General features: G+C 34.6%; 1 protein-coding gene across 1 annotated transcript in view; it reads right to left on the bottom strand.

The window, feature by feature from the left end:
• Positions 1-12,740, bottom strand: part of FRYL (FRY like transcription coactivator) — a 249,383-nt gene that overhangs the window by 189,616 nt on the left and 47,027 nt on the right. The gene's annotated exons all lie outside the window — the stretch shown is intronic.

Genomic DNA, 12,740 nt, shown 5'->3' with positions numbered 1-12,740 from the left:
GCCCAACTCCTACCCCACCACTCTGGATCATTCTGAGGCATTATACTATACCCCTTCATCTGTAGATAATTCTGTATGTCTCCCTCTAAGACAAAGATTTGCTTTTTAAACATAAGGCAGTACCATTATAATATCTACAATAAATTCAAAATAATTTCTTTACAACATCAACTACCAATCAGTGCTCCAATTTCCCCAACTTTCTCATAAGTGTTTTTTTAAACAGTTTGTTCTAATCCAGATCTAAACAAAATCCATACAGGCAATTATTACTGTCTCTCCTAAATCCCTTTTAATCTATAGTTTTTTTCCTTTCTTCTCTTTGCAGTGACAAGCCATGATGCTTTTACTAGGCTATGATTGAATGAATACATTAATACCTTAACTGTTCAATAATACATTAAATCCATTTTCATTTTATTCACTAAATTAATCAGATTTGCAAAATAGTTCATATACCCACTAGGCCTAATATTTATCCCATCTACAGACAGTGTTTAGGATTTAGGATGTATATTTTTCAAAGTCCTATTATAATAACTCTGAGCGGGTCATGGACTGTGAACTACTATACCTTATATGTAAGAATTTGATGGCTACTAAGAATGAAACCAATGACCATAGGGAGTTACCCTTTTACCACATATAAGGCCTCACATGTAATCATGCACATTCCACGTTTTGTTTTGTTTTTTTGCGGTACGCGGGCTTCTCACTGTTGTGGCCTCTCCCATTGCGGAGCACAGGCTCCGGACGCACAGGCTCAGCGGCCATGGCTCACGGGCCCAGCCGCTCCACGGCATGTGGGATCTTCCCAGACGGGGACACGAACCCGCGTCCCCTGCATCAGCAGGAGGACTCTCAACCACTGCGCCACCAGGGAAGCCCACATTCCACGTTTTTATTACCATGAAAGGTCTGTGCATTTTTCAACAGTTAAATAGGACACATTTTTAATTTGTCATTGAAACTCTAATCAACCTCACTTTAAATCACATCTGGTTTCCTACTATTTTTTCTGTTTAATGAATGTAATCCCCAACCCAACAGAAAGAACTACTTGCTGAAATATTAATTTTGTACTTAAACCTTCTTAATCTGAAATTCCTTTAGCCAATTTAGAAAAAAATATAATGATATTTCATTTATTCAGAGGTATAATCAACTAAATCATGACTAAAACCAAATCTTTGAAGCCCCAAAACTGGTAAATATGAACAAAATAGTAATTTAGATGCACTTGTTCATCATCAGATATCATTCAGACTTACGGAATTTTTGACTGCCCCACCAAATATTTCTGAATCTATTAACAAGAAGATATCTACAATTCTGCCATAACTTTTTATCCTTTATTTTATATAAGGTTAATGGAATTATTTCTCCCTCAAAGCAAATAAAGTTTATGTGACAAATAGCATACCATTTCTTGTACATAGTGAGCAGAGTACAGTCATGTGCTGGTGTGTATTTAATGAAATTTAAACTATTTTTCACTTTGTCTTCTAGGACAAATCACAAAACCAAGTACTCCTGGAGGACAAAGCTGTTTTAGGAATACTGCAAAAATTGCATCTAGGATTGATTTGTACTACCATGTCTACATCTTTCGTTTTGCTTCATTTTTGAATATCCTTCTGCTCAGACACAGCAAGGGCTAATGCCATGCTTTTTATACGTGTTTTCTCTTCTTATAACCACACTGTCAGAGCACTGTCATTTTAAGACTTCCCAATGTTTGCCTAGAATTTTCAATACCTCTCTAGTACAGATACAGCCTTCCTATTTTCCACTTTCACTTTTGATAAAATAAACTTTTGTCTTTAGTTACCCTGGAAAATATTTGGTTTATACTTCCCTGGCTTTCTTTATAGGTTATAATCATTTTTAGCAGGGATGGGTTTTTGTTTTCATTTTGTTTGGGTGTGGTTTGGGTTGTTGGTTTTGGGGTTGTTTTTTTTTTCATTTTTTCATATCAATTGCACTTTCACCTTGTCTCCATATACATCATCTAACGTGGAACTCATTTTTATTTTTCATTTCACTTGATTAATTTGGAGAATATTTTATCTACAAGAAGAGTAACTTTTATTACCATTTTTATACTACTGCTTTTGAGATGGTCAAGGTCAGAGAGGTTAGGTAACTGTGGTCACGGTATACACATGACCAAGCCTGTTGTTTCTTATTTTAAAAGAAAAAAGTCATATAAACAAGAGTGACTTGAGGAGGTCAGTTGGTGTTTGACAACACTGAAGATAAGACTGTAAATAGTCAAACAGCACAAGCTTTAAAGGACCAAGGCTTTAAACCTTCAGCAAGACTAATGATCGAGAAGCTTCCATGTGTAATAAATAAAGAGAACAGTGGCCCAGCTCTGGGGCTTGGGAGGATTCTCAGATCAAATGACGTCCTTCAAGGACAACCCTGCTTCGCTTCAGTCTAGAAAGTAAAAGAGAAAGTTGAATGGGTGCTCAGGTAACACATTAACCTCATTTCCTTTCTGAAAAGAATTACGAGGGTAATAAAGAACAGAAATGCCACAAATCTAATGTATCCTAATTGTAGTAAGACGTGACATAAAAGTCTCTGATATACATTGATACAGAAAATGATAATCTCAAGCAAATAGAGTAGAAATTAAGAATAAATGAATCTCAGTGATGTTCATTTTAAGTACTCTCAATACTTACAGACTTGGAATACTTCATAATTTGAAAAGGAAAACAGGAAGTTATGGTGCCTAGCACAAGGTAGATTTGAGTTCAACATAATAAAAAGAAAAACTTATTATATAATTCATTTTAAAAAGCTGCTTCATAAAGAAATAGAGTTCCCACTCACTAAGTTTTTAGGCAAAGATTGTTAGAAATGCTATAGAAAGAGTTACACCACTGGGTCAAAAGATTAAGCTAAATTACTTCAGAGATCCCAACTTGAAACTCTAAATTTCACTTCAAAATGTATTTTGTACTTATACTTGAATAATGGAATGTGTGGTGACCTAAAGATTCAATCATATTTCAACTAAAGAAAGAAACCACATTGCAAGATACGAAATCTATAAGGGAAAATTCCTGCCCTTCTATTGAAATTATTCTGGGAATACTGGAAGGCCTCTTATAATGATGCAATGATTTTTGAATACATTGGAATAATCATAGCTCCTATTTGTTAATAGCAAAATAAGTATAGAAAATGTAAAATGCAATGACTTTTTAAATCTGCTGAAGATAATGGAAAATGTGAAAAATCTATTCACAAAGACTCAAATGCAGGCAGCAAATAATTACTCAAATTATCTTTTCTGTCTGGCTGGCAAAAGTCATTAAGATAAAGAATTTACAGTCACCCCTTTAATTAAGAAAATTAATGATTTATAAATTAACACTGGTTCCATCACACTTCAATTTTTAGAAATTCACTTTTTCTCTTATTTTAGAAATGTTGTGATTTTTACAATTTTTAAAACAAACCTGCATTTTAATCTTTTGTCATGCTTTTAACCTTCTACCAAATTTCAATTTTAAGAAGTATGGAAACTTATGATGCTGACTAATGCAATCACAGATTACACTACATCACCTGCTAAAACTGCCGTATAATGGCACTGAGCTAGAATAATTGGGCTTCACTGCAAAAATCTAAATCTCTTGCTGATAAAGCAATGTTCTCTGCAGGTAAATTTTTCAACATTTTGTTGATTTTACATTTTTAGCCACAATAGCAGTTACTGCCATACCACTTGGTTTAATGAAAACAATTAGGAGAATTTTCCATTCTCAAATTTAAGGGGAAGTTTTTCTATAACAATTTCATTCATTGAATCAAATGAAAACAGTGCCAAAGTACATTTTCTAATAGACTGATGAATGAATATGTATTGTTTAGAACAATTTCCTGTTACATTTCTACAGCATTACATTTCTATAGTATTTCTAACCCATTCTACACCATTTCTGTTGGCACAGGAAAAAAACAGGAATAAGACCACAAAATTATCATACAAATGCCCTACCTACTCATCTAGACTTAAACAAAAAGAAAAATTTCGGACAAATATAGAAACAGCCAAGACATCAACCTCACTAAACCTGGAATTTTCTTCCATCCCTAATTTTTAAAAATCCATTGCTGTAATTAGGACACACATAAATTTACAAAAATCATACCTTTAACAAATATTTATTGAGCAGAACTATGTGCCAAGAACCAGGGACAGAGGAGTGAACAGAACAGACAAAAGTCCCTAGCCTCACGGAGCTTACCTTCTAGTAGGAGCTTGAATTTTGAATTTGAATTTTTTTGAAGTCATTCTTTTGAGAATCTGAAAAAAGTTTTGGAGGCCTCTCCTTCCAAAATGCACATATACCTAATTTTGCAGGGTTATGAACCTTTATAATCCAATCATTAATTATGGATTAAAAACCCCTGATAAAAATCCTCCTTAGGCTTATTTTCTATGTCTACCATTTATAGTTGATAGTTTCATAATTTTACTATTCATAGTATAAAGAAGTAGTACAGTCATCCCTCAGTATCCAGAGGGTATTGGTTCCAGGACTCTTTGTGGAAACCAAAATCATCAGATGCTCAAGTTCCTTATATAAAAGTGTGTAGTATTTTGCATATAACCCACTCAAATCCTCCCATATGCTTTAAATCCTCTCTAGATTACTTATAATACCTAATACAATGCAAACACTATGTAAATAGTTGTAAATACAATGTTAATGCTGTGGGAAGCAGCAAATTCAAGTTTTGTTTTTTGGAACTTTCTGGAATTTTTTTTCTAAATATTTTTGATCCAAGGTCAGTTGAATCTGTGGATGTGGAAGATACAGAGGACTGACTGTACTTTTTCTTTCCCCATTAAAATACTTAAGGTATTCAAATTTCAATAAAATGTTTTCTATTTATTCCATTTGTCCCTCTCACAAATTCACAGACTGTCAGAGTACCCTTTATCAATCTTGGCTTTTCCAGAAAAAAATTGATCCTAACCCCTTTGGTAGCTTCATAGGTAAATTTTCTGATTTCATTAATTATTCTCTGGACCTTCTTAAGTTAAAATCCCCCTCCCTCTGCTCAGATCTTCAGCTAAAGTCTCTGTAGAAGTCACCACAGTCCCTGGAAGAAGATATACGCTCAAGAGAAACCACAATAAAACCTTATTTAACCCTAACAGAAACCATCAATTACCCCCAAATTTTTGTTCTTGCTTTTCACAAAAAGAGAGTGACTCCCTAGAAAAAAGCTTTCTTATTTAAAAATACTACATCTAAAACACTTTTAGGGTTATTATTGTCTCTAATCAATGTCTTATGCCTTTTATACCTATAAGTTTTAAAATTATACATTGGAAATTTCTCTACCTAATTATGATCCTGAGGTCCTAAAAGAGCAAACATTAAAGAAAATTCATGAAAATTTGATATGTGTATTTTACATGTTATATAAAACAATTTACAGTAAAAAGGTTTCAAGGCTAATTCAAATTTTAAGTTAATAAGAAAAATGAGTAAGTAGCTGTGAAAGGGCACAGAGCAAGTAAATGGCCACCATTTCATCTTCAAAGTTTGTCTTTTCTCTTTTTCTCTGTGTTTATAGTCTCCAGCAAGCTTAGAGAAGCCTCACTTTTGTAAGAGCAACTATGAAAGCACAAATTCCCACTGATGTTTAGATGACCTATTTCTCTCAAATTTATAGTGCCAAAACAATTTCTCTAAGTTTAAGGAAGAATGATCATTTGTTACCTGCAGTCTCATAACTTGTATCAAAAGCCTTTAAAAATGTTTATGCTCTTTGACCCAATAATTCCACTTCTGAATGCTTTTTCTAGGAAGATAATCAGAAATGCACATAGAGATTTATTCACAAAGATACCATTGTACCATTATTCTTATGAACAAAATACTGGAGGGGAGGGGCAGAACAAAAACAAAGGACCAGTTGAAAAAAAATCATGGTATATTCACTAGATGAAATGTTATCCATCAATTAAAAATCATATTTTTAACTAATATGCCATAATATTAACCACATATCTTTAAGTAATACGTAGAAAAACAGAACAGTATTTACAGTATCTTCCTAATTATTGGAGATAAAACTACATTTAGAAGCAAACAATAAACTTAGAAGGATAGACTCAAATTGTCAAGGTATTCAATCTCTCTATGCCCATTTCCTCATCTGCAAAATAAGGATTATAAAACCTCTCAGGGCTATTATGAGAATTCACTTTTAGATGAAAAGTGCTTAAATAGTGTTTGACACACAGTAAGTACTCAAATGTTTATTATTTATTAACTCATATAACATACGCTGATAGACAAAATCTGCAACATTTCTAAGAAAAAAAGAAATGAAGAAATTAAAAATTACTCATAATTCTAACATCAAGAGATAGACACTATTAATTCATGTAAATATCTGGGTTAATTTCTTTCAGGTCTTTTAATACGCATTCAACATTTTATACAATTGGTATCATGTTTTACCATTTCTACTGGTTACAAAATATTGTAAAATTTTATAAATATACAATGCATTGCATAGTATAGGATGCATTGCATCCTTCCACTGGTATTGAACATTAGGTTCAATTCTTCACTCTATAAATAATATTGCAGTGAATATCTTGATTGGCAGTCTTTGTACACATCTTTGATTTTTCCCTCAAGAAAGAGTCTAGAAACAGAATTTCTATCTCAAATGGTATGAAATACACTTCGCCTTACTCCTAGTGACCTGTATAGAATGTAGGCACATACTAAGTATTCAGAACTGCCAATTTCTCCACTTTCTCCATGGATACTTAAAAGCTATTAATTGGCTCTTTCATTGTAACTTTTCTGTTGTGTTTTGATCCAACTGCTTATCAGGTATTTCTCTTTTTCCATTTATTCTATTTAAAGGAGCTCACTTTTCCTTTATATCACTCTAACATCCCAAACACAATTTGAATGTTCATAACTTCAGTACATTCCTCAAAAAGATTAAGATTCTACTTTGTATGTCTAGAAATAGAAGTCCTTGTCTTTCAGAAATACATCCTGAAATATTTACAGATGACGTGTTATGACAGAGGAACTGCATCAAAATAAGTTAGAATTGGGGAATGGGAATGGGTACAGTTAACAAAGAGTTGATCACGGTTGAAGCTGAGGAACAGGCACATGAACATTCATTCCACTATCCTCTCCGTTTAAATATTTATCATTAAATATTTAAATATTAAATTTAAATGTTAAATGTAATATTTCTCTAAAGATATAGTATAAATATCTATAAGCATGTTTATATGTTTACATTTCTATATAAATATTTAAATATTAAACAAATGTCAAATATTAAATATCTTTAGTCAGGAGAAATTGTTTTAAAATAAATCTTTAAGAGATAAAATTATTAAAATCTACAGAACAATTATGGTTAAACTTCTATCATAATAATTCAATGATTATTAAAAAAAATAACAAGACCAGAAATATTTAAGCCAAATTCAAAAGTGAAGTAAACAACTACAGTATTTAGAATCTCTCAATTACACTTGCCAGTAATTCCCACAGATTAAAAACATACTACAATGCCTTTTTCCAAACCATGGCTTCAGCATACCATGCTGATTCTCCAAAACAATATTAGTATTTATACTGTGCATTACAAGAATACAATTATGCCTCTGTATGTGCCCACATGAACATTTGATAAGTAGTTTTATTATGTACTAGTATTAAATAATCCAAATTCTCTTGGTGCTTAAATCACATCTTGGTACCAAGTTAGGCACATCATAAACAATTCTTACAGATTAACAGTTAGATCCACCAAAGTGTTTATTTGTACCCAGAGGCATGCAAGCAAGACCAATGTAATGAAAACACCACCTTGCTGCACATCTTTATGTACTGGGGGAAAATATCACCTCTGCATATTTCTAACTGGTTAGAAAACACTACCTTGGAGTCAGGTCACGATGACAAGAGAGCATAGCAAAAAGAATAAGTAATATATTTGGGCTGTTCCCCAGGTTTAAAGCAAGGGTGAAATAGACTAGGGACATGTTTTCTAAACTCTTTTCACTGCAGTAAAGAAAAAAAATGCATTTTACATAAATGAACATGTAATACATTTTATATAACAACCCAATATATATACACCCATATGATACATTTGAAATAATATATAATACACTGTGATAGTCTCCCACCTATTTTTAAAAAGTGTTATAGTTAGAGCTTCCCTGGTGGCGCAGTGGTTGTGAGTCCACCTGCCGATGCAGGGGACACGGGTTCGTGCCCCGGTCTGGGAAGATCCCACATGCCGCGGAGCAGCTGAGCCCGTGAGCCACGGCCACTGAACCTGTGTGTCCGGAGCCTGTGCTCTGCAACGGGAGAGGCCACAACAGTGGGAGGCCCGCGTACCGCAAAAAAAAAAAAGAAAAAAAAAGCTACATGGAAAAGGACTTGAATTGTTCCTTGAAAGAAATAAAGGAAATCGAGAATTTGCATTGGCAGAAGAGAAAGAAATAAGAATGGAAATACAGGATACACGGTAGAATTAGCCCCTCGAGAGGTTTTTCATTGAAGAATTAGAGAGGTCCAATATAATTGGACCAGTTAATGTTGAGGAGTCTCCACAAGCCACAGGGAGACGTGCACTTAACACAGACTGAAGATCCACCCTGAGCTCCCAGAATCTGCACTAAGTGACACTAACACAGACATGACCACCACCAACCAGGAGCTTACAGACAAGCTGGAAGAGACACATGGGACAACCCTTTTTAGATGCTTTGAGAGAAGTTACCTAAATATGTGCAAGCTACAACTGGGTACAAGGGAGACAGTCATCAATTTATGTGGAGGGTGGGACAGGAAAGACACTGCCAATGAAGCGGTGCTCATAGCCTCCGTTGCCAGGAAGTAACTGGAGCTACAATCTACAATGACAGGAATGGCTTTTTGCCTCTCTTTGAGGAGCTGGCTAGCTGTTGATAGAAGAGCCATTAAAGTGACATATTAAGGCTTAATAAACATGACTATTTCACCACAGGCCTCCAAGCCATGACTTCCCATTGTGACAGGCTCCAAAGTTGGGTGCTATCACACACCCTCTGAATTGCCCAGCCATGCCCGGCTTTATCACCCGAAAGGTTATCCTGGGATTGCTTCCTCCCTGTGTTTATGAAAGAAAGTACTGTGTCGGATGAGGTTTACACTGATTGACAAATTCGTCTCATTCTAGATATTTATACAGGATAATAAGCAATTTATTCGGATCAACATCCTCTGTACAGAAAGTAACGCATTTCAAAGTTAGTAACAAAACAACATTCCAAATCAGTTTGGTCACTATGGATGACCATATAGAACATGCCACAAAGCTTAATCTTTCACATTCCAGTACATCCAGTAACTCTAAAAGGACTTGCACACAAAAGTCAAAAAGCTCCACCCCACCAATAGGCTTTATTCTTCACAGTGGTTAAGTCAGTCTAAACAAATTACAAATATGGGAGGGTAGAATTCAGAATTGGTTCACTGCACCCTAAGAAATAGTGCCCTAGAAATCCAAATTAATTAAGTGACCAGTAATAATAAAAATAACCACCACTAATTACTGAGGGTCTACTATGTGTGAAAAACTAGGTTAGGTGCTTTACATACGTTACTTCATTTTAACCCAAACAAACCCATAATTTCTGTAAATGTTCAACTTTGCAGCTTTGGAAACTGACAAGACTAGTAAATAAACTGAGAAATACTGCACATCTGGATTCTTTTATATTTTAAAAGAATAAGCTGTTATACGGAGTTATATGAGATAAAGTTCTCAAATTAAAATGCAATTATGATTTCAATGTTTTTATATCGATTCTGAACCTCAGAACAAAAGCAAGAGAACTTTCAAAAAAGGATAATTAAGCATAATTAACACATAATTTATCTTAAATATTTCATGAAGAAAGAATAAATTTGCCGTATCAAAAGTAAAAAATAGGAGGAAAGGGAGAAATCATATTATGGCTAACAAATCATAGAGATGCTTATTTAAAACTAAATTCAATCATCTTCTGCTAACGTTTCACTATTAATTTAAAAGTCCAGGAACAATTTTTTTTTTTTTTTTTTTTTTGCGGTACGCGGGCCTCTCACTGTTGTGGCCTCTCCCGTTGCGGAGCACAGGCTCCGGACACGCAGGCTCAGCGGCCATGGCTCACAGGCCCAGCCGCTCCGCGGCACGTGGGATCCTCCCGGCCCCGGACACGAACCCGTGTCCCCTGCATCGGCAGGTGGACTCTCAACCACTGCGCCACCAGGGAAGTCCCAGGAACAATTTTATAAAGGAAAGTGATATTTCTCTGTCTCAGCCAGAATTCTTAAAATAATCTTTAATCTAAAATATATGTTTCCGGGCAGTCCTGGTGGTCCAGTGGTTAAGACTCCACACTTCTACTGCAGTGTGTGCGGGTTCAATCTCTGGTCGGGGAACTAAGGCGGCCAAAAAATTAAAAAATAAAAATAAAATATATGTGTCCCTAAGATGGATGCTCACAGGTACAAAATTCTGTGTCAGCAATTTCTACATTACAGGGAGAACCTGACCAAGTATGCAAGTTGCTGTGTCTGTGGTTTAACTGCAACTTCCCTCCACTTAAATCATCCTTTTTCTCCTGGGTCCCTGCATGCCTCTTTTCCTTTATTCCTGCTCTATGTTGAGAAAATTTTTGGTCCCTGGCTCAATTTAGTGGATTCAGGGTCATTGGAATTATGCTTTTTGAATGTTGACTCTGGACCAACTTCCCAAAAAACTTTAGCGTTTCTAGAAACGTAACAACAGGTACAGTATAATAAATGAAAATAGACATAATTCTACTACCTTTACTAGCCCAACTTGATAGATATATCAAGCTACGTAGTGAAGGACACAAACACTGAATAGACATAAACCTTAAGGAGTTGGCGGTGTGGTGTGACTCATCCAGCTCTACAGCCACCCCTAAACTGTCCTAGAAGGAGACTATTCTAGAAAGTTCCAGTATGGTACAAATGGAGTTATTATAAAACAACAAAAGCTTACCTTTTAATATATCAGGCTTCTGAATTAATGTTGTGATTATATTTGAAGCTGTAATATTCATGCAGGATTTAAAATGGAGAGTGCAAAGTGAGGAACTGAGTCATTTCTCCCACCTCACCAGGTTTTTTTCACCCTCACTTACTTGGTTACATAAATCCTACGTTGAATGCAATATTTCACTTACAACAATTTTATCTTTCAAGCCTTTCATAAACCTGTCAAACCATGAGCTGCTTGAAACATTTTTTGTTTTACAGATACTTAGTTTTAAAAATAAAATCCTTCATCACTCTAAACTTGAAGATCACAGTACCAAATGATAATTTGATTCTTACCTATAAGCACCTGCCCTAGTTAATATTTCAGTGATTTTTAAAAATTCATATTCCAGAAACTAAGACTTAATGTCCTAATTTAATCTGAAGCAAGCTCATTTAAAATTTCTATTAAGATATTTTTACCTTAAAATAATACAACCAAAATACTTCTCATTAGTTAACATTGCTGAAACACCCAAAATTTGAAATGTGACTTCAGGAAATTTAATTTAAAAATAGCTTTAAAAGGTTTAGCTTCTACTGCATTTCCAATGACAAAATTAAATCCCATTTAGTATGGAGGCAAAATGATTATATAATCTCCCAACCCTTTTATTGCATCAATAGGTGTTAGAAATCAAAAACAGTCATTTAATTCAAGAGGTGATCCAAAGAGACTTAAAAGTTAGATTAATATCTGAAAACTACATGTAAGACAAATCTGTATAAACCCCATTTCCCTTATAAGTTCAGAGAAATGACCTCATATGAGAAGGCAACACAATGTATGTAGCACAGTTACGCAATACAAAGCTATATTAACTTAGACAAAGTGACTTAACCTCATTTATAGGAAGAAAAGGAGAGAGGGAAGAAGGGAGGGAAGAAGAGAGGAAGAGAAGAAAACTTGTTAGAATTTTAAAAGATGGAACACATAAAATCATTTTGCAAGTGTGTAGGTAGTAATGATACGACCCTTCTCTTCACAAACGAAACATACATACTGGCTGGCCCCGATATACAAACAAAACCACATATGAGAATCAAGTATATTAAACTTAGTCAACATGCAGACCACTACTTTTAACCTAGCGAGGTACCCAGTCAGAAGTTGTCTAAGTGGACAACTAGTCAGCAGGATACCTCAGGTAAAAGCAGAGGTACATTTAGATATGCTACATAGTCATGGCTTTATTGACCCCTCCCTACCAGCATGGAAATTGAGTATTAATCCTCTATATACCCCCAGTAAGTCAGAAGAACTCTCTGATATTGCCATATAAACATATTTTTGCCAAACTAATATAGAGAGTTTAAGTATTATCTGATATCCACTGAACTGTAAAGACTGTTTCAAAAGGCAAGTCAGATTCTACTATTTCTAAATGAGGTCACTCCCTGAAGGTTCAATACAAGATATTTATAAACTTGTACTTGAGACTTACCTCTTTTTTAAGAGATTTCAGTGAGGGATCTAAGCACATGGAATGATCCCTAATCTCCTACAATTCAACACATATCTGCTGAGTTCTTTTCTGTTAAGAAAATGAAATATACACAATTCTTTGCACTCCAAATAAATACAGGAGTGTTTCTAATACAACACAGGCTGTG

The sequence above is a fragment of the Lagenorhynchus albirostris genome, chromosome 4 (genome assembly GCF_949774975.1).
Source record: "Lagenorhynchus albirostris chromosome 4, mLagAlb1.1, whole genome shotgun sequence".
NCBI lineage: Eukaryota > Metazoa > Chordata > Mammalia > Artiodactyla > Delphinidae > Lagenorhynchus > Lagenorhynchus albirostris.
This window is presented reverse-complemented; position numbering and strand designations above follow the sequence as displayed.